Here is a 24,109-nt window from a genome sequence, read left to right as displayed (position 1 = left end):
AAAATGGCATTTTTTGTCAAACTACAAAAATTCGTTATTCGCTTTTAACTCCATTTTAACTAATCAATCTAAGCCAGTCAAACTTCTGGAATATCTTAATAGTACATAAATAAAGAAGAATTAATAAGGCCAATGACTAAAAACACCGCTTACTTACATTATTATATTCCAATTGGATTTCTCCTTTTTTTTTTTTTTCAAAAAAATATATTGATTTTTTAACCGTAACTTTTTTACTTTTATCCTAGAAAGTTTGATAAAAAAAGAATTTTGTAGGTTTTTACAAGGTTTATAAAGCTATTAATATTAAATCCTTTTAAAATCCTCAGTCGCAAAAAGAGGTGACTTTGAAAGGATTAGTAAAGGTGGTTTTTGCATGTTATTACAAATTTTAATTGTCAACAGCTCACTCAATTTTTGCCGTAGAAAAAATTTTTGCAAACCAAGTTCTTGGGAATTAAATAAGCTACAATTTTATATTTAAATATTTTTTCGTATCTCTGATCTTTCTATTCTGAAGAAAAGGGAAATTTTTTACCAAACTACAAAAATTCGTTATTTGCTTTTAACTCCATATTATTATTAACCTATTAATAATACATAAATAAAGAAGACCAAATAAGGTCGCTGACTAATTTTAATTAGGGTGGTAAGTAGGGGGAACTTTCCGATCACTTTTTCACTGAAAAAAATAGGGACTGACATTCTTTTTATTATAATTCACATAATTTTTGAGCTAGAGACTATTTTTTTATTTCTAGAGATATATATTTTTAAATACTCTAAATTAGTTTGAACAAGTTATCCTCGAAAACTGCATAGTTTTCCCGTCTTTTGACTTTGAAACTACAATATTTAGCATTTGACAAAGAAGAGCTAACATATAATAAAGTATAGCTCGATTACTATTGGTCTTAAAGAAAATAAAAAAAAAAAACGGTTTTGTTTACTTTTTCAAAAGGTACATTTTTGTTGAGCAAAGTTGTTTTGATAAAACGAAAACTTTTTGAGTTATTAGCAGAAAACTTATTAAAAACATTAATCTTTTCGATATAAAACTAACACTTTCGATAGCGAATAAATCGAAAACTATTAATTTTATCAAAAAAATGTATAGAACATTTTTTGCTTAGTGAATGTGTTTATCAACTTTTGCGGTCAAAATAAAATAAAAAATTATCACCCCCGAGATGGGGTGGCACCCACCCCATGGTAAAAGCACCTTTCGGCCTCATATATATTTTGATCCTTGGACTATCCACTACTTATTCTCAAATGTTCAAGCAAATCTATCCATTCTGTAAAAATTGCGAGGTTTTGTCCTATTTTAAGCTTCATTACTTTGATTATAAGAATTGCAGCACAAAAAATTTCACTTCACACGATAATAATTTCAAAATATTCCATATTTTTGTCCATGGGTGTATTAACAAATGATATGTATACAGTAAATAACATTTTATCTGGTTTTTATGGTAATGTATGTATGGTCATTTTAAATATGATAAAATTGTTTTGTATAAAAATGTTCGCTATCTCTTGTTAATTTTGTAATCAAATTTTATCGTGCTATAAACGCTATGGAATCCAATCTATATTATCGTAATCGAATTATTTATTTCCCTTTTGGTTTGTCAACAAACATGGATAATCAGTATGTGTATTTTTGGACTATAAGATGCACCGGACGCATCGGAACTAGCTGGAGGTGTTCTTTAAAATAAATTAGGACTAGGACCCGAACTAGATGAGAAAATGCAAAAATAAAATATGCCAAGAAACAAAAGATGCAAAAAAAATCTTAGTCTTTGTAGAGGGGTCTCGTGCACACGTAAAATCGTCGCATGATTGCAAAACGGAAAAATAAAAAGAATTGACAAGATTTTTTATATACCCAAAAAAATATCTGGGCAAAAAACCGTTTCCGAATTTTGACCGGAATAATCGGAATTCTTGGGTGGCTCTTAACCCTTTCATTGCTGACGAAATATACCTAACGCGACCTGGGTGCTAACTCGAGTTTTCGCTGCATTTACATGGTAGTGTTTTGAGCGAGATGGCCCTGAAATTGCTTCATCCATAATCATCATCATTCTCTTTGCCTTATCCCTATGCGGGGTCGGCTTCCCTAATTGCATTTCTCCACACAATTCTATCTTGGGTCATATCAATGTTAATCCCCTTTACCAACATGTCCTGCCTTATCGTCTCCCTCCAGGTCTTCTTTGGTCTTCCTCTCCTACTCCTTCCAGGAATCTACACTTCAGCTATTCTTTGTATTGGGTGATTAACGTCTCGAGGTTGAACATGACCAAACCATCTTAACCTATGCTCTCTCATTTTGGCATCAATTGGTGCCACACCTAGACTTCCCCTAATATACTCACTTCTAATTTTATCCTTCTTTGTCACTCCACTCATCCATCTAAGCATTCTCATTTCCGCCACATGCATTCGTTGTTCCTCTTTCTTTTTCACTGCCCATCATTCAGTTCCGTACATCATAGCCGGTCTTATGGCTGTTTTATAGAATTTTCCCTTAAGCTTCATTGGAATTTTTCTGTCACAAAACACACCACTCGCTTCTTTCCACTTCATCCATCCAACCCTAATTCTACTGCATGCATCTCCATCTATTTCTCCATCATTCTGTAATACCGATCCTAGGTACTTAAAACTATTGCTTTTCACAATCATTTCATCATCCAAAGATACTATTTTATTTGTAGTAACTCCATCTTTAAACGAACATTCCAAATACTCTGTTTTTGTCCTACTAAGTTTTAAACCATTTTCCTCCAGAGCATGTCTCCACTGTTTCAGTTTTTGTTCTAAGTCTCTTTCACTATTTCCTACTAACACTACATCATCAGCATACATTAGGCACCATGGAATGCTACCCTGTAGTTTCGCTGTTATCTGGTCCAAAACTAATGAGAATAAATAAGGACTAAGCACTGAGCAATCCTACTTTCACCTGAAATTTATCAGTCTCTTTCACATCTGTCCTAACATTAGTCGTTACTCCCTCATACATATCTCTCACAATCTTTACATATTCGCCAGGGCCTCCTTTCTTATTGAGTGTCCACCACAGAATCTCTCGAGGAACTCTATCATATGCTTTCTCAAGATCAATGAATACCATATGAGCGTTGGTCTCTTTATTCCTGTATTTTTCCATCAGTTGCCTTACAATGAAAATTGCATCTGTTGTTGATCTGCCCTGCATAAAGCCAAATTGATTATCGGATATTTCGGTTTCTTCACGTATCCGTCTATCAATTACTCTCTCCCATATTTTCATGGTGTGGCTAAGTAGTTTTATAGCCCTGTAGTTTGTACATTGTTGTATGTCTCCCTTGTTTTTGTAGACAGGTACTAATATACTGCTTCTCCATTCGTCTGGCATTTGTCCAACTTCCATAATTCTATTGATCTGATAGCCAACTTATTCCTGTCTCTCCCAATGCTCTCCATACTTCCCCAGGAATATCATCTGGTTCGACTGTTTCTCCTTTCTTTATTTTTTTTTGAAGCGCTTGAGCCACTTCCTCGTTTGTTATTCTGGTAACCATTGCTGTTACTGTCTCCGTTAACTCCACCAACGGCGTAACCAGGATGGCCCTAAGGTGGGGTTACAAGTTACAAGGCCCTAAGGGGGGTTACAACTACTGGAAGGTCTCTAGCGGGTATGGTGTTAAGCGTATAGAGCTCAAAGTACATCCCAATGGGGGGTTATAACCCCCAAAACCCACCTGGTTACGCCTATCAACTCCACAGGCTGTCTGTCAAATTCTTTATTTAATAAACTGTCAAAATACTTTCTTCCTTTCATCCTTTTCGTGAATTAGTATTTTGTTATTTTCATCTCGGATACATCTAATCTGATTAAAATCTCTTGCTTTCTTTGCTCTCTGTTTGGCTATTTTATATATCTTTGCTTCGCCTTCCCTGGTATCAAGTTGATCGTATAGGTTTGAATACGCTTCTGCTTTAGCTTTTGCAACTGCTGCTTTCGCTTCCTTTTTGGCGACCATATAGTTTTGAAGATCTATGTCCGATCTGGTTTCTTGCCACTTTTTATATAATTTTCCTTTCTCTTTTATTTTTCCTTATACTTCATTTGACCACCACCAAGTCTCTTTATCCTCAAACTTCTTTCCTGACGTTTTCCCAAGTATTTCAATAGCCGTCTCTCTAATAATATTGGCCATTTTTCTCCAAATTGTATTAGGGCTTCCTTTCATGTTCCAACATATTTTTTCTACTATTCTTTCCCCGAATAGACCTTCCTTCTCATCTTTTAGCATCCACCACTTGATTTTTTGTGGTCCGCTCCGATATTTTTGTTTAGTTTCGCCTTTTACTTTGATGTCCAGAACAAGCAGCGTATGTTGTTGGCTTACTGTCTCACTAACTATTACCTTGCAGTCCTTGCATTCACGTATGTCTTCTTTCCTTATCATGAAGTAGTCTATTTGGGATTGATGTTGTCCACTTTTGTAGGTAATACGTTGAGTTTCTCTCTTTTTAAAGAATGTGTTAACAATCGCCATATCCAATGGTGTTGCTAATTCAAGGATGTCATCTCCAGCTTCATTTCTAGTTCCAAAGCCTAGGATGCTTCATCCTTAATATGAATCTCTAAACTGACGATGACGTTATAAAAACACTTTTATCTACGTACTCAACAGAAAGACAACTCGTTTCAGTCAAAGTCAAACAAATTCTAACCTATTAACGAATGTTGTGCATATCTACATGTGACGCCTGAAGCCGTCATGAGCAGCTGACATGAGTAACGGTGTGACGTCAAGAATTACACTGTTCTACGGGGTGTTTTGCAAAATTTAATAAAACGTACGAAAATTAGACATAATATACCTAATTATTTTTCGACACCTTATAATCGTTGGTATCTCTCTCTTGCCGTTTTCCCATTACTGAGGATCGTGATTTCTTTCAATATTCCTAACAATGGTCTCCTAACCATTGGTCTCTATCTTCAGCTGCTCTAAGAGCTTCGCAGAATGAGTTTCCATCTGAATTCTTTATTTGGTCGGACCATCTTGTTGGTGATCGTCCTCTTGATCTTCTCCCCGGAACGATTCCAGAAACAATTAATTTCTCTAAACTGTCGTCACCTCTGCGAACCACGTGACCAAAGAATTGCAGACATATTGTGGACAGCCTTTTTTTAAATCTTGAGTTAGTTTAGAATGGAAACGTTTGTCCTATGAGCTGTCCAAGGTATGTGCAGCATTCTTCTCCAGCACCACATCTCAAAGGCATCAATTTTTTGGCGCTCGTATAAAAGTCCAAGTCGAAGCTTCGTATAGAAATATTGAGAATACAAGGGCATTCACCAGTCTCATCTTGATATTTTGAGAGATAGATCTGTCTTTCCTAACTTTAGGTAGGCGACTCATCGCATTTTTTGCCCTACCAATACGTCTCCGAACTTCTACTTCACAGTTACCATCGTTAGTTATACTAGACCCAAGATAGACAAAGGTGTTTACTATCTGGTATTCCTGTAACATTTTAGTCAGTTGAATAGTGTCGAATCTGCCGACCACCATTATTTTTGTCTTAGCGTTATTGATTTTCAGACCAACTTTATTGCTTTCGTACTCAACTCTTCGCAGGAGATCAAACATTTCTTGGTCATTTGCTGCTATAAGTGTAGTGTCATCAGCAAATTTTAAGCTGTTACTCCACCGGCCCATCCTTCTAAAACCATCCTCATGACATGTTCACCATATATGTTAAATAAGTCAGGTGCCATCACGCATCCTTGTCTAACACCTCTCGGTGTTGAATTGGTTTGAGAACTTCTGATCTAATTGTATTGTCGCTATATTGGACTGGTACAGATTTTTAATATGTGTCACCAGGTGCATTGGTGCGCCCATTTCTATTAAAATTGACCACAGATTTATCCACCTTACACAATCAAATGCCTTTTGGTAGTCAACGAAGCATATAATCATAGGTACTTGAATTTCTCTAGACTTTTCAATGAGTTGTCTCAGGTTCAGGATTTGTTCTCTTGTACCTTTACCCTTTACAAACCCCGCTTATTCCTGTTGGAACTTGTTTAATCGTTGGTATAAACAAGTATACATTTCGTGAGTATGAAACAGTATGGCGGCGGTATGAAAAGATTAATGTGTTCTCTTAATGACTCTTTCTCGTTTCCAGTGCTTAAGTGAGAAATAAAACATTAAAGAGAGAGTACAGTTAGGAGGTGTCTTCAAGTTGTTGGATTATTTTCTCAAACTAGAGCTATTGGTCCACTGTTTTCACGCGAACATCGGATTGGTTCGCATTAAGTTAGTTTTTATCAATAATGGCTGTTCAATTTTCACATGTAAAAAATAATAATATATTTTTACTGTGTTAAATCTGTAATAAAACCCTTAATTTAAATAAATCTCAAGCCAACCCTGTCCTGCCAGTACTACCTAATTCGTCCCCTCCTAAGTTTTTACCCTTACCCCTACAGACAGACAATTATACTTGGAATCGCCACAGAAACAATCTTTCTCTTTGCTCTACGACCTTTCGAAGGGTCAACTCGGGTACCGCTCATCCCTTGACGGTACATCTCATCAATCTCTTTGCCTAGCGGCCACCCAAGATAGTCAATAAACATTAAAACCGATACGAACAATCAATAGTCGTGCACGAACAGTTAATTCACGAGTGACGCCATACACGATTTCGCAGCAGTCAAAACGCGAGGCACGTAGAACGGGAACAGTCAATGCGTGTGTGACCGGCTTTAGTGCTCGGGACAAGGTTTCACAGTTTGGTAAGAGTTTTTATATACATATGAATATTGTCTGTATAAAACCTTATACATTCCCACTTAAACCTGTGATACTAAGTACGTATGCCCCAAACACGATGGGCGACATTTTAAGGTAGCACGCCTATGGATAACAAAGGCAAAAAATATGTATCATGACAAATTTAACAAAATATAAAAATATACTTGGTGCTACTTAACTATTGATATACCTCGGAAGCTCTAAGTCTTCAGAGACCTAGGGGTGTGGATTCTTAATAGATGTTAAATAAAATTGAAACTCAATTGCTCGGGGGGCGCCATAATTAAAAAAAGAAAATATCATAATATATGTTTACTTATAAAAAATATTAAACTAAGATGCCGGTTATTTAAAATATCTGTACTTACCGTAGGCTACTTTCATGCGTGATTACTTTATAAGGAGGATAGAGATTGGTAAAGAAAATCTAGTAATTAAACATAATTCTTACTTTATTGGAACAAATAAAAATTCAGCAAAGTTGTTCTCTCAAAAAAATTAAGTTTCATCAATTCGCGAGAAAACGTAAGAGTTCAACAATAAAAAAATAGCGCAAGTACCTTGATGTGTTCTTTATCCATAGTCCATCCATGCGGCAGTTACGGTGTTAAACATTGTCCTGATGTTACGACACATTTTTTTGTCACGCACATAACGATACTCAATTTTACACAGTACAGGTATTAATTATATTAGAGATGAAATTCCATTGTTCGTTTATTGTATGTAACACTTATATATCATATATTATTCTTATTGTTATTAATTAAACTTGATTGAAAGAAATTAAGAACTTTTCGACAAAAGAAAACTAAAGGATGTGTTTAATCGATCACTAGGAACATAAAATACAGTCGAGAATTTACACTCTCCACGACCACAGCAGCCACTTAAGCCTACTTCGGCTCTGGAACAAAAACTCAAAGAAACTGTACTGAATACAAACAACTAATTTGCTCCATTGAACTATTTTCAACAATTTTGGCATAAACTTCTTATTCTAGCTCTCTAGAACTGATCGCTGTTCTCGACTACTTAGAACTGATCCAATTCTACTTCCAACTCCTCTAACACCCAAAACTCACTCTATCTCCCCATTTTTCTATCCTACTATCGGTTTTACCAATAAAAAAAATTCGCCAATTTCCACTCTTATCTCAAAACGAATAGAAAAGGTTTAAGCAAACTTCAACCACGCCTTCAAAGGTAATTACTCATTCTTCCGCAAATAGGATTCAATCTACGAAATTCTGATGATTTGTGTCTCAGCTCAAATTCTCCCAGGCTTTTTTGCAACGTACGCCATATTACACGTATGAACTCGTTATATTATATAAACACACTCAGAGCTTCTCATCTGCAACGGTATGCACTATGTAAACAAATCAGTCCAAAGTATCATATTTTCGACGCCAAAAATCCATTAGCAAAAAGATTTACGAGTCTCATTTCTTTGACGGCAAAAATTCAACTTTAGGTAAAAACAGAGATACGAATACGCATGAGAATCAAGAATTAATTACGTAATACTACAGATTCATGAGAAATGAAAAATAATCACACATTTCCACGCGACAAACACAATTTCTGAAACGGATTTACCGTACAGGGTGAAGCAACAGTATCAGGAATTCGAAAACGTTAATGCCCTTTGCACACGTTACAAACCTAGCAATCCTTATTAACTACAGTCCACATTATACCCTAATGAGATTATATTTATAATCTCACATATGAACAAGCTTTATCGTACAATGGCGTTGACTACGCCTAGAACCTGGCAGAAGTTCTAGTAGACCATGTTTACTGTTAATGCTTATCCTTGGAGACTAGATAACGTTTACGCATGGCAAACCACGGCCTCATACCTCGGATAGTTATTGAGTATATCGAGGAGTATGTTCAAATCACGCGACTTGTTTAGCCCGCTCGCAGTCCAGATTTAAATCCTATTGAACATAAATATTTGGAATGAGATACGGAGACGTTTACTTAGAATGTGCTAGGCTCCAGAAATATCGAGGAGGTTAACGATATACTGGAGCAGGAATGGGATAGTCTTTCTCAGAATGTTTTCCAAAATCCGATCCAAAAACTCCATCGTCGGTTACAATTTGTTACCACTACCAGAGGAATCACTGCGAATATCACTCGTGATATTCGCTAATGATGCCTTTGACATTTCTTATATCAAGGTGAACTCTTTTCTTTGGCCCACCCTGTATAAATTTGTATTCATTGTGAAATCTGGTGAAAATACATTAATTTTTATTTCATTAGACAGTTTATTTGAATTTTAATTACCCTGCCCGCAAACGCTCAAATTTTGACCATTTTGATTATTGACAATTTTTTCAGGCCTTTTTTCAAAAAATTACATTTTTGAGATTTTTTGAAGTTATACCTCTTTAGGCACGAAGGTAAATTTTTATTTTGCTGGGCGCATGCGCACACCGACAGTATGTAAGACTGTCGGTGTGCATGTCGGTGTGCATGCGCACACCGACAGTTCATAATTGTAAGTAGTGACTTATTAAATAGTTTTTAAAAGCAAAAGCAACAGGTACGTACCTTATTGTAAATGTTTCAGTATTGTAATAAAAAATTACAAATTAGGTAAATACCTATTTGGAAAATGTACCTACCTAGCTAGTAGGTAATGCTTTGATTTACATAATTTGATTGCCAACAAAAATCTCCATCTAATATATTGCTTTGTTAGTCTATATTTTGTCGTATTTTAATTCCACAAGAATCAAACTTATTTGATTAAACTAACAGAATAAGCAACTGTCAAAAAATTTTTAAAACGTTTAGTTGCTAGGTATAACTTTCCATTTCATTCATATGTCTCGGTAGTTAAATTCTGCGTGGGGTTAGTTCAAAATAATCTAAACCTGATAGACGCAGGTTCAATTCCCGATGCAAATTTTTATTTTTTTTATTTTTTTTTATACATTTTATGATTGTAAATATATTTATTATATTTTTTTTTCAGAAAATACGTATTTAGTTAAAATTTTCTCAACAATTGTTCAGAAATAATTTCTTTGGTTTCATTTTTCAATGTGTTTGCGTGTTTTATTCTTTTATTTTTTTAATTTTTCGTATTGTTTTAATAAAATTTTTTGGAAAGTATTAAAATTAGTTTAATATTTAAATAAAATATAAATAAACTGTTATATTGATTTCGTTGAAATCATATAATAGAAGTATAACTTCTTACGTGCGTACAAAGTACACACACACATTATTTTTTTGAAAAAAGTTTGAAATTAAATAATGCTATAGGCCGTTTTTTAGAGCATACTTTTCTAAAAAGTTTGGTTTTTGATTTATTGTTCTAGGACCTAGGACAAACCTCAGTGAAAATATTGGCTAAAGAGCGAAGCCATGTTTTCCGTGAAAATGATCGATACGCTCTAACAAAAATGGCCGTCATCGGCAAACTAAATTTTTTAAAAATAAAATAAATGGAATTTTGTAGTCTCTGTAGACTGCAGTTTAAAAGGTAGAAAAATAAAAAATATTAAAAATAGTCAAGCAACCAAAATTTATATTGGACCACTTGGCATGGATTGACCCGTTTAAAGATAGTCCTAGCATTTTTTACAATACATCATTTTAAAGTAAAGAAAATAAGCTGTCTGTTTTAAAATATATATCAATAATATAATTAAACGTATAAAACTTTGAAAAACCATATCTTGCTTAAAAATAATTATACAGCCTTCTACAATAGACCATTTTAAAGGTAATCGACTTTTCTTCCTATTAAATGTAACATTGCAAATACCTAAAGCTACGTAGAAAATAGTTACAGAACAATGTTTGCGAAATAATGGGGAAAGGATGGTAGTTTTTTTCTGTGAGGCAATACCTACGCCTATATCCTCGTGGAAAAAAGTTATGGGGCAAAAACAAGATTGCCATCTTTCGTGTTTTTTCCTTGCTTTTCTTATGATTATATTTTTGTAAAAAAAATAATTTTAACTTTAAAATGTGATATTTCGATAATAAATTTAACCTAGAACAATTTTCCTGTAGACGTGCTTGTACCAAAAGTGCATATAACTCACCCTAATTCGCCCTGTGCCTAGGGACTAATTCACCCCTTTCTCAAAAACGCACCCCGTCAAATGGTAGCACTCCCCGGTTTTTTCGTATCTAGAGGTCCATTGACTATATGAAACAATAAAACCCCGTTAATGTTGTAGTTCCTTTCTAAAATACATAATCAATAGGCTACTTTGTAAATTGTAAAGTATAGAAAAATCCCGCACAGAAAAAATGTGGAAAATTTGACTTTAAAGGCAGGAAATGATGACTTAATGATTCAAATTCCACTTATTTCGCAAATTATATCGTCACATTTGTGAGTAAAACGTATTTTTATACTATTTATGTCATCGAAATTTACTGTTGCGGAATATTTTCTCGAAAAAACCTGTATATTGATATATGCGTGTGGTTTTATTTACTTATATAATATTTACTGTAAACTTAAACTAATATTGATATTATTAGGACTTACCACAAACTGATTCCAAAGAATGAAAAGTAAAACAATGATATGTAATACTAACCTCTATTTCCCTTGTAAAAAAAGTAAATACAATATCACAATCAAGTGCGTATCGTGTAGGTATCTAAAGTAAATATACGCTAACGCTAATCCATTTGCTAATAGACAAAAGAGAACAACAAACAAGATTTGCAAATAGAATTTTTATTACTCTCTAATTTAATGCTTAAATTGTTATTCAATATTCTTGTTGTTATGACGTATTGGATTAAACTTTTTAACATACATAATTCGGTACAACTTTTTTCTATCGGTCTTCATCATCATCGTGTAGAAGAGGTATCTACTAGAGAAATAATAAAACATCCACCCTCAGGTCATTTTAGCCAAAGGCCTGCTGTTGCCTACAACATCATGACCATTATATCAACATCAAATTTGACAGCACATAACCTCCTCAACAATTTGGTGGTCATTTTCAGTTTCTTTGCAATAGTTTGCCAACAATTTCGGCATGGGTCGTCCACAACGGCGTAACCAGGATGACCCTAAGGGGAGGGGGGTTACAACTACTGGATGTTTTCTGGGGTGTACGAAATAGTAATGGTGTTAAGAGGCTACAGTAGCGATCATCAGGTAGCAACAAACGCGGTCCAAGATTGCGGCTGTAATTTTGAATATTTTGTCGAGATATTTGGCACACATATTCGTAATATAATAAATAATGTCGGTACAGAGCCCAATTTGAGAAATATATTAGTATGTGGAAATTACTCTGTAATTAAATACAATATTAAAAAAACGAGCCTGTACCGCCATTAAGAAGAACAAAGAAATACATTTTCTTCAAATAAACTTTTTTATCCCATGCCTAGATTTTGTGTCATTTCGGACCTACTAAAATTTTTTATTTCTAACAAAAAATCGAACATATACCTAATAACTAATTAGGCAACATAGAGAAATTGTCACTGTCATTTTGACAAACCTGCTCAAAAGAACCTTGTTCTTTTGAACCAAGAATCCGTCATTGTTGTTTCATAGGAGAGTATACCCTATTCCACGAACATACGCCTGTTTTGGATTACTTCGACAACGAATATTTTACTGTGCAAAATAAGAAGAACGAAAGTAAATTGCAAATTACATTGTTGTTTATTGGAATAATTATTAGCGCCATTTACTTTCGTACTTCTTATGTTGCACAGTAAAATATTCGTTGTCGAAGTTTGTCCAAAACAGGCGTATGTTCGTGGAATGGCTCATAGTGTTTATTTATAGTTAATTTATTATATTTTTGTGTAATAGAACGAAGTTGTTGGCCTATTTGAAAAAATAGATTATTGTTCATTGTGAGTTTTAGTTATACATATGTACTCGTAGGTAGGTAAGTGTATTTTACATAAAAATATTTCGAATTCTAATGCGAGTATATAAAGTTAGAGTGCCTTTGGCGCTCTATGCTTATTTATTATTATTATTTCGTGCAAATACCTATGTTAACATAAAATCTTCACCCATTTTGGTTTATTTTTATAAATGTTGATCTTAGATAATGTCAAAGATTACCACTGTTGCCAAAGTTTCGCAGACCTTACGAAAAAAGGTATGATACTCTCTCCCGAAGTTATATTGATGACGCGCTACTGTTAAGCGTATAGAGCTCAAAGTACATCCCAATGGGGGGGGGGGGCTTATAACTCCCAAAACCCCCTGGTTACGCCACTGTCGTCCAATAACTCTTCTTCCTTGTGAGTGTTGTCCATTCTACTTGTTGTTATTTTTCTTTTCTTGTACATCTTACTATGTCCTCCGTTTGGCACTTTTTCTGGGTTTTTTTTAGTGATGTTTAGTTGTACCTCGTTGGAGGTCTTGGTTTTTGTTTTTAGTAGTCGCTGCGGAAATGCTGTTTCGAAAGCGAGATAATAAATTTGATTTCAAACATGGCACGCGAAATAAGGGTTAAATTCGTCAGTGTATCAATAAAAAGGGCGTTGGCCGCACTATACATAGAAGTCGTGTGCTATAGAAAGTGCTACTCATGTGCTAAATTTGTCGTTGACCCCTGTGATTTGTTATTTTGTTTAATTGAAATAATAATCGATATATTATGTATTCAAAATTAAAGAGGTTCTGAAACTCTTTTCTTGAGGCATGTTTAAGTTAAATATTATATCTAAATATGGCTGAAAGACTTCGGTCGATGGCTTTTTGGTACATGGTTTCAATAAACTATATTTCTCTCTATTGGGACCGTGCAAGTTTGGTAAAGCGACACCTGGTTTCTACGCTCAGTAACATTATTCGCACTTTTAATTATATTGGCCAATTATATTAGTCCTGGTTACTGGATAATTGTCAAGGCCATAGTCCAAAAAAATAATAAGAAGAAAAAATAAGATTCAGGTTATGTTATTAAAAGGTAAACAATTGTATCTAGTAAATAAATTTAGTTATTAAAACGCAGTACTGCAAGCAAAATACAATTAATTAAATTTACCTTTATATAATAATTGCATATCATATCAATATTGTGGAGCAATATATAATTTTTCTTCTTCAATGACAGTAGGAATGATATATACGTCAATTTGACAATTTCAATTGGCAATATGAATTATTTAAGAAAGTTGCCATATTTCTCCGCTATTCTCGCACGATCATTTCTCATATCCTAATCTCTGGCAAGATTCTAAAAGAAGTCTCGGATAAGTGCATAAAACTAATCACCTTTATATTTAATGAAATTCTGCGCCTAAAGTACTTCCCTAGTTCATGGAAAGTGGCACAAATCCTATTGATCCTTAAACCAGGAAAAAGACCGGAAAATGCATCTTCATACCGGCCTATAAGCCTTTTGCCTATGATTAGCAAAGTCTTTGAAAAAATGTACGTAAAAAGGTTGAAAACGATAATAGACGAAAATAAAATAATTCCAGAACACCAATTCGGTTTCCGAGACAAACACGGAACCATAGAACAAGTGCATAGGCTAGTCAACCAAATAAACAAGGATTTTAACTCCAAAAGATACTGTTCTGCTGCTTTCCTTGACATATCTCAGGCTTTTGACAAGGTATGGCACATAGGGCTACAAATAAAATTAAAGAAGCTCCTACCCTATCCTCACTTCCAGCTCTTAAAATCCTACATAGAAAATAGACACTTCCTTGTGAAGCACGGTACCGAGCACACCAAGATATATCCCATTCACTCAGGCATCCCACAAGGCAGCGTTCTCGGCCCAATTCTGTACCTTTTATACACAGCGGACATTCCAACATCTAGTACAACTACAGTTGCAACGTATGCAGACGACACTGCTATCCTGGCATCCCACACAGATCCAACAACAGCATCAAGGAATCTTCAATCAAACCTAAATAGAATTCAGCAATGGATGAAAGTATGGCGCATCAAATCTAATGGAACTAAATCATTACATGTAACATTCACGCTACGCAGAGAAACATGCCCCCCTGTATATATTGATAATTCCTCAATCCGAGGACGCCAAATATCTTGGCATGCACTTGGACCGCCGCCTTACTTGGAAAAAACATATTTTTACAAAACGAAAACAGCTTGGACTTAAATTGAGAAATATGTATTGGCTCATTGGACGCAATTCCAAACTATCTCTGGATAACAAAATTTTACTCTACAAGTCCATCCTCAAGCCCATATGGACTTATGGGATTCAGCTATGGGGCACTGCTAGCGTCTCCAATACAAACATCTTACAGAGATTTCAAAACAAGGTGCTGCGTTCCATAGTCAATGCGCCATACTATGTATCCAACGAGGTGATTCAACACGACATCCCCCTAGAATCCGTGAAAGAAGCCATACAACGTTTTAGTGTTAAATACTTTGAACGAGTGTTAGTGCATCCTAATGCGTTTGCCAGACAATTAAATGTGCGGGACGTCTTTGAAGTGCGTAGACTAAAACGGCAACTGCCGTCCGACTTAACCAACTGAACGTAATCAAAAGTGTATTCAGACTGATAAAATTTTAGTTTTAGAATTGTAAAGAGGTTACTCACTGGAGTAACTCTCTACATGTCTATATTTTTTACCATAACAAATGCTTAATGCCCAATGGGCAGATTGTTGTACTCAATGGAGTTAATAAAAAAAAAAAAGTTATTAAAACGCAGTACTGCAAGCAAAATACAATTAATTAAATTTACCTTTATATAATAATTGCATATCATATCAATATTGTGGAGCAATATATAATTTTTCTTCTTCAATGACAGTAGGAATGATATATACGTCAATTTGACAATTTCAATTGGCAATATGAATTATTTAAGAAAGTTGCCATATTTCTCCGCTATTCTCGCACGATCATTTCTCATATCCCCTCCAAGTACTTGCAAACCGCGAATATTGTATCTATATAGGATTAAACCACAATTCTGAAATTAAACAATGAGATTCTATACAAAAATGTGGTCATTTATTTATAGGAAAAAGGGACTCTATACTAAAATCACAATAAAGATGCACTAAAAATAAACAAACCAAAGACACTTGAATGTTATGAGGAGCAATCCCGAATCATGATTTACAATGTACATATAAACAAGACGGGCACGCCAGGTTTCCCCAACATGACTCTGTATTGAAGCTGTAATCACAAAAAAAGAAATAGGTATGTATGTAGTATTCGTTAAAGACAATCGTAATAAAAGTCCGTATGCGTCTTAACAGTTTTAATTAATAAAATAGACAATTAAATTATATATACTATTAAGTTGACGAAATGTAAAAGTGTTTGTGTAATTGCGACCAAAATTTTACGTGTTCTTACGAAAAGAAATGTATTTGGAAATAATTGCGTCTAATGAATATTATAACCGGCTTGTCATAATGCCCGTCTTAAAGCGTCTCTAAGTTGCGTCTTTTTCGATTATCCCAAATAACACGTCCGTCGAGGTCCTGATGTTAAAATCGACTGACTATCGAACCGCTACGCTAAATAAAAATCTCTTACATCTAATCTCCCTTTTCCGTTTTCCCCTGAGAACTAACCTATTAAAATTGTTTCAAAGGGCTCTAATGTTATTTTTATGTCTTAAGGGCGATTGAAAATAAACACAATCCTCTAACCGCCACCCGTCGATTGGTTCCACCCCTCTGTCCACACATCTGTCTCTGTGGGCGTCGACGGACGCTCGTTTCGTGTTCGTAAAAATTATATACAGGAGACTTAAAATTTAAGATACAATATTTACAACTCTACATGTATGTCTTTGTACTCACTTTATAACGCTCAAAAAATTACGAGATCTGGATTTCAATGCATATTTTTTTTATTTCTCGTATCAAAGTTACGCGTGAAGTTAGTCGTATTGATGACAGTTGGAGAAACATGGGCGACCCAAACAAGACTAAAAGACTGGTGCAAGTAAAACTAACTCACTAACATACATTAATAAAATTATGCTGATATTGTAACATAGTGATAATACTCGCTTTACAAATTCAGCAAGTCTGACTAATTCGTCGTAACCAAAGCCATTATTACTTAAAAAAATCATGAAGTTTTACTAATAATTTTAGTTTTTTGTTTTTTTAAGTCTCGCATTAATATTGACAATACCACACCTTGCATAAACATTTTGTTAGACATCTAAATATAGTCCCGGAAAAATCAATTATGTTAAACATAACTCTATTATTATATTACTATTATTGATCGATACTAATCAATTATTGAAAACATCTATAAAGCAAGGTGTGAACAGAAATAAATGGATAACTGAATTATAGTTTGAGTAGTGGCTCCGTTGTAGGGAAAATTATCTGATCACGTCCAATAATAGGGAAATACGGATTTTAATGGTTAATATCAAACTCGAAAGCTAGTTGATAGGTATCAGTAAGTATGTCAGTCATTCTTTAATTATTATTCATTCTCTGTGCATACAAAATCGGTTTTTTTCTTAGGTAAACATTTAAGTGTATTTGTTTTTGAGTAGTTTATTTTTATATATAAATAACTGTTTATAACGTTCTACGCGTCATCTTTCGTTTTCAATCTTCACCGAGTTTTGTTTTGGTCTATCTCTCCTACATCTTCCCTGTGGTGTTCAATCTATTATGTGCTTTGGTAATAGATTTTTTCCCATTCTCTGAATGTGACCATATCACTTAAGTTGTTTGTATTTTATATATCCTTCTTGGTAACTCTTCCTTGACCCGATCTTCCAACTGACCTCCTCCAGAAGTCCATTTCCGTTGCTAAAGAAGTGTTTATTGTGTTTTGATTTTTAGCGACCAAAGTGATTTTTAGTGATTTTTTTCCCTTAGAGATATTTTAGTCTTTTCTTTTTTACACATTTCTGTCTTTTATTACTTCATCCATGGTCTCTTCATCTGTCAATTCCATGCCCAAATACTTGTACGTTTGGTTATATTGTATCAGTTCTCCATCCTTAAGTATCAGATCTCCTCTTCTTCCTCCTACACACATATTCAATTTTACTTATAGGTATTTAGTTTTGTTTGGGGGTTTTCTTTTCCCACAATTCCTGGAGAGACAAAAAGATGTGGCGACAGAATAATTTTTTGTAGATTTTTTAGAAATGCCCATATATCTAAATAAGTGCAGTAGATTTCTTCATAATACATTATACATTTTGTGAATTTATATTGTTATGCTCTGTATTTCTCTCTTTTATGAGATTAATGAGCAAATTCTTAATTTAATTAATTACTCAATTATTTTAATTACTGCTTATGTAAAACAAAACCAAATTTAAATTAAATTTTCTAATAAACTTTATTCTCAGGGCTATTTTATTTTTGATGCTTTACCTTTGGTTTGTGGCTTATGGTATCTCTAGTTGCTTACTCCATCCAGGAAAAAACAGGGAAATTAAACACACTCAATGTCATATAAATGTAAAATTTTTTTTATTTATTTATCCAATATACCATAAACATAAGATTTTAAAATATGCTAAAAATTTAGATTTGTTGCAACTATTTCTCCTCTAATAAATTAAGCTTTAATTCTGATATCTCCTCTGTTTTAACAAAAAAAAATTATTTAAATAATTCGTTATTTATTCTTACAAAATTTAATAAATTTTACTTTTTTTTTTCTTTTGAATTGATTTCTTATTTCTTCTTTAAAATTTGGAATGACTAATTATGTTATAGAACTGTTCAATACAAAAATTAAGCAAATATGGTGTGGATATAAACAAACTCTCTCCGTTTCACAAATGATTTGACTAACCTTTTTCTTTCTTCTCTACTTCTTTTCCCTGATTGCGTCGTCCTCGATTCCCCACACGTCCTCTTAGGATGTTGCTATAGGTCCCTCTCGTCCAAACTGCTTCACAAACAAACAAACAGGACTCACTCGAATTCTCGACTCAGTTTTCTTTCTGCTCGATATCTTGTGCAAATAGATACCAATCGGCTACTCGTTCCAGACAGAAACAGGAATCTTCCTCGGTCCCAGGAAAATTAACTTTTCAACTCGGTCAACGATTTCGTTTCAACTTGATTCTGCTCGCAAAGGCCAACTTCACCACTTTACACTGACTTCTCACTTTTCAAAAATCGACTGCTGTCTCCAGATATTCATTACACACTGCCTCTTTTTTCTCTCGTCAAAATCAGACGTTCTCAACATTCTCATCCCTTCCATCCATCATTTTCCACCAATCACAAAACATCCTTTCTACCCACTACCCACATTATCATTTCTCAAGAACCAATTTAATTTGTATACAACTTTCCAATTTGTTAAATGCTGGGAGACATCAAATTACATACTTTCGTTGCTAAACAAAAAGCCTTACATTCTAAACTCAATAAATTTGTTCACTGCTTAATCTTCTTCGAATTTTTTATAAAATGTCTTATTGTCCATTGCAAAGCGAAATAAACTGTATTGTCTAATCTGACCGCACCATTGTTTAAGTCCGTTCAAAAACCCATTAAGAAATTCACCTAAAAAAAAATTATACAACAATATATTACTTTAAAGTTTAAAAAAACAATACTAGCAGTTTCTTAAACTGTATAGATACGGTATAGCAGTTAGATCCTTATGTTTATAAATATTAATTATCTGTATCTATTTAATGTTTTTATAGAAAACAATAAATTACGATGTCTATTGGAGATAGTTATTGGACTGTGCGATGATTTATTTTGTCACTTATTAAATAATTCAAATAAATTGACGTTTTAATCATATGATTAACGGGCCTCAAAAGTGTTGTATGTAATAAATTAATACTTAAATATTTAAAAAAATGCCATACTTTACAAATTTTTGTCTATATGTAATTAAAAAAAAATAAATTAAAATTAACAATATTTTTTCAATTCCTTTTAACCACCCAAAGGAATTTTCTGCTGTTTTATTAAATTTATTTTTATTTTGTGTATTATACCCTCACTTATCCCCTTTCCGCCAAAAAACCTTAAATAATATTTTTTTCCTAAATTTTCTATTCCTAAAGTTTAACAAACAAAAAATTCTGTTTTTTATTTACTAAAAAGTACCTATGCAATTTTGTCTCAACATTACTAGTGTTTTTGTCAACTAGTCAGTCAGGACAATTTTTTTTCTTGCCTTGCATTTTTGAAATAATGCATTTTTAAATAAATATATAAATATTTATTATTTTTAATTGTTCTTTAATTTAGAACATAATTTTTTTCTCCGCCATTGGTAATTTTATTGACGGTGTCATCTTACTTCAGTGGTTTTCAAGATCAAATCGGCCAAAAAGAGTAAAACGAACTATACAGGGTGATTGATTGATTAGTGGGGTAAAACTCAATAGATCCGCTATAGTAATAGATAGCAATAAAAGTTAATAACAAAAATTTTAGCCACCTTTGAGCTTCACATTATAAAATTAGTTAGAATGTTACAGGGTGTTCGATAACACAGTGGCAGACCAAACTTGTTTTTTTTTAATGGAACACCCTGTATTTTATTTTAAATTCGAAATCCTGTTAACCTCTCCATCACAAAAATATAAAGGTTTGTTATGTTATACAGGGTATTTACAAAGTTATAACCAATTTTATATGAAAATCGTAACAAGTTCAACTCCCTGTATAAATAAAAATGAGGAAAACAGCAATAGTTTATTAATGCCATATTTTTTTATGTATTGTCAAAATTTTCAAGAATGATTGATATTGCTAATTTTCTTTATATCAAATACAGGGTGAGTCAAAACGCAAGTACATTATTTTCTCAGTAATTTTAAATGGAACACCCTGTATTTTATATCACTATTGAAAAGTACCATTACCGTACTTTAATTTTTGGATAACATTCCCTATGTCTGAATTTATTAGTTTTCGAGATATTTTCATTTTTCAATGGACCAGTAGCGTGGCCACCCAAATCAAAAGAATTTAATAAACTGGACTAATTTTTTTGGGATTACGTTAATAACGAAGTTTATAAAATACCTCCAACAACAAGGGATGAGATGAAAAGTAGAATACAAAGTGTATTTCAATGTGTTAATTTACAAATGTTTCGTAGAGTAAGTAGCTCATTGCTTATTCAATGATCGTTTTTAGGCGTGCATAAATGTGTTAGGTGGTAATTTTGAACACCTTATGTAAATAAATATTAAAAATATTTTATTAAAAGTAACTTCTAATTTTTTCAAACATGTTTTTTTTGCAAAATGTATTACTGATAAATTATTTTTCGTTCTTTATTTGTTACATTGTTACAATTGTCTTCACAAAATATTGTATTTTGTGTTTGTGTGTTTTTTTGTAAAATTTTTTACTAATTTTCTTTCTTTATTTGTTACATTTACATAAAAAAGTAGTTTTTAATTGTTTCAAAAATGTTGCATGTTGTGGTTGTGTTTTTTTTTGTAAAATTTATTACTAGTAAATTATTTTTATTTCTTTATTTGCTACATTGTTACATTGATTACCGGATTGATAATAATCAGTAATCGTCAATTTTATCAATTCAGTCATGGCTTATTTAAAATTTAGATAAATTTAGACACCTAAAATAATATGCTCTGAAAAATGAAAATATATCAAAAACTAATAAATTTGGACATAGGGAATGTTATATAAAAATTAAAGTACGGTAATGTTATTTTCAATAATGATATAAAATACAGGGTGTTCCATTTAACATTACTGAGAAAATAATGTACTTGCGTTTTGACTCACCCTGTATTTGATATAAAGAAAATTAGCAATGTCAATTTAAACAAATAATTCTTGAACATTTTGACAATAAATAAAAAACATGGCATTGATAAACCATTGCTCTTGTGCTCATTTTTATTTATACAGGGAGTTGAAAAGGGAAGTTTCATACAAAATTGGTTATAACTTTGTAAATTCCCTGTATAACTTAACAAACCATATATTTTTGAGCTGGAGAAGTTAACAGGATTTCCAATATAAAATAAAATATAGGGTGTATCATTTAAAAAAACATAAGTTTGGTCTGCCACTGTGTTATCGAACACCCTGTAACATTCTAACTAATTTTCTAATATGAAGCTTAAAAGTGGCTACAATTTTTGTTATTAACTTTTATTGCTATCTATTACTATAGCGGATCTATTAAGCTTTACCCCACTAATCAATCACCCTGTAGAAAATCTAATACTGATAACAAAACAATATACATATTATATTAAACTAATAAAGTTTACATTCGTTAGTTAAGAATTTACAAATAATCACACACGAGCATACGCCCAACCTTCAGTAACCATAACCTTGACTTTAAACAATAACCTTGTATCAGTTTAAGTATCCTATTCAGGAAGAAGCTGTGGATTTATTTTATTTGTGGTATCAGTTTTAAACGAAATACGGTTATTGGTATTTTATTATTAACGCTAAATTAAACAAGTCCATTAAAAGAAATTGGTTTTAGTAATTGTGGCATTAAAAGCATAAAATTCGTAGGAAAATACTTAATTTGAGATTTCATATACAGGGTGTTTCATTAATAATTGTCCATATAGTAACTGGAGAAACCTTAGCACAAAATACGAAGATTTAACCTAAAACTCTTAAATAAAATGTGGTTCCTTACTGAGTTACAGGGTGTTTTATCTAAAAATTTTAAAACTATTTTTGCTCAGCATTTTAAAACTATTCGACGTATCCTTTTCATACTTGGCAGGAAGTATAGGTGCTATACAAACTACTAAATTATGTTAAACAAACGTTTCTGGCTATTACCAGAGGCGTACGACGGGTTAAAGTGAATGTTTGACCCTTTCCAAATTCTACGCCACTGGCGGAATTGCCATTTTAGTTAAATTATTGAATTCTCCAATACTTTCTATAAAAATAATATACTCTTTATTCGTAACGATAAAGTCATTAGTTTTCGAGATCTTTGAAGTTAAAAATGAAACGACACGGTTATTTTGATTATTGTATTGTGTCGCTTTAATTTTAATTTCAAATATCTCGAAAACTAATCATTTTATCGTTCCGAATGACGAGTATATTATTTACATAAAAAGTACTGAAAAATCAAAAAATTACACTAAAATTGCAATTTCGTCAGTGGCGTAGAATTTGGGAAGGTGTACAGTACCTACACTTTCTGCCAAGTATGATAAGTATGAAAGCTATGAATCATATCATAAATTATTAATCAAAATAACTGTGCCGTTTCATATTTACCTTCAAATATCTCGAAAACTAATGACTTTATCGTTACCAATGAAGAGTATATTATTTACGTATAAAGTATTGGAGAATCTAAAAACCGCACTAAAATAGTAATTCCTCCAGTGGCGTAGAATTTGAGAAGGGTCAACCATTCACTATCCCCTGTCGTACGCCTCTGGTAGTAGTTAGAAATGTTTGTTTATCATAATTTAGTAGGGTGTATAGCAGTCGCACTTTTTGCCAAGTATGAAAAGGATACGTTGAATAGTTTTAAAATGCTGAGCAAAAATGGTTTTTAAATTTTTAGATAAAACACCCTGTAACTCAGTAAGGGGCCACATTTTATTTAAGTGTTTTAGGTTAAATCTTCGTATTTTGTGCTAAGGTTTCTAAAGTTACTATATGGACAATTGTTAATGAAACACCCTGTATAGTGTATAGGGTCTATCAAAAGTATCGAAAAACTGAAAAATATGTGTTCAATATTTTTCAAAAATCTATCGAATGACACCAAACACGGCTCCACACTCCACCCCCTGGTGATGGAAGTGGGGGTAACTTTAAAATCATAAATAGGAATCCCAATCTTTATTGCAGATTTGGATTCTTTATGCAAAAATACGTAACTTTTATTTGAGACATTTTTCCGAATTACTCTTGGGAGTGGGACGGGGGACAACTAAATATATGTAGTTTTCACGTAGGTATATACTTAATGGCTTCAACCATGTGTATACCTTGTATCAGCACTGAAGATGGAATTTTAATTACGAAAATGTTCTGTGATATAGCCCAAAAGAGTTCTTTTTAATAAGTAAACCTTTTTAAAGGATTTTTTAAATACAGTACCTGGCCAAATTATTAGGCCAAGCAAGGAAAAATTTACTATATGAAGTTATTTCTCTCATGATTATGAATACATATATTTGAAAAAATATATTGTCTTGTTCCTTTTTTGTGAATATTAACCCTTAAGGTGCGTACCCATTAGGTTCGCTGCTCTGCACTCGCTGCAACTGTTCCAATCGATACGGCATATTTACATATATAAAGGTGCGTATTCATGAGGT

The 24,109-nt window shown here is 33.0% G+C and overlaps 1 protein-coding gene across 2 annotated transcripts in view; it reads left to right on the top strand.

The window, feature by feature from the left end:
• LOC114331406 (NADP-dependent malic enzyme) overlaps positions 1–24,109 on the top strand; it is a 125,199-nt gene that overhangs the window by 36,452 nt on the left and 64,638 nt on the right. The window contains exon 1 of one of the 2 annotated variants that reach the window (XM_050660954.1): positions 17,238–17,256. The exons of the other annotated variant lie outside the window; for it this stretch is intronic. The gene's annotated coding sequence lies outside the window, so the exon portion shown is untranslated. Of the gene's footprint in view, positions 1–17,237; positions 17,257–24,109 lie in introns of those variants that run through there. 2 annotated transcript variants of the gene reach the window in all.

The sequence above is a fragment of the Diabrotica virgifera genome, chromosome 9, assembly GCF_917563875.1.
Source record: "Diabrotica virgifera virgifera chromosome 9, PGI_DIABVI_V3a".
NCBI classification, from domain to species: Eukaryota; Metazoa; Arthropoda; class Insecta; order Coleoptera; family Chrysomelidae; genus Diabrotica; species Diabrotica virgifera.
The sequence above is the reverse complement of the archived record's forward strand: the minus strand, read 5'-3'. Positions and strand labels throughout refer to the sequence as shown.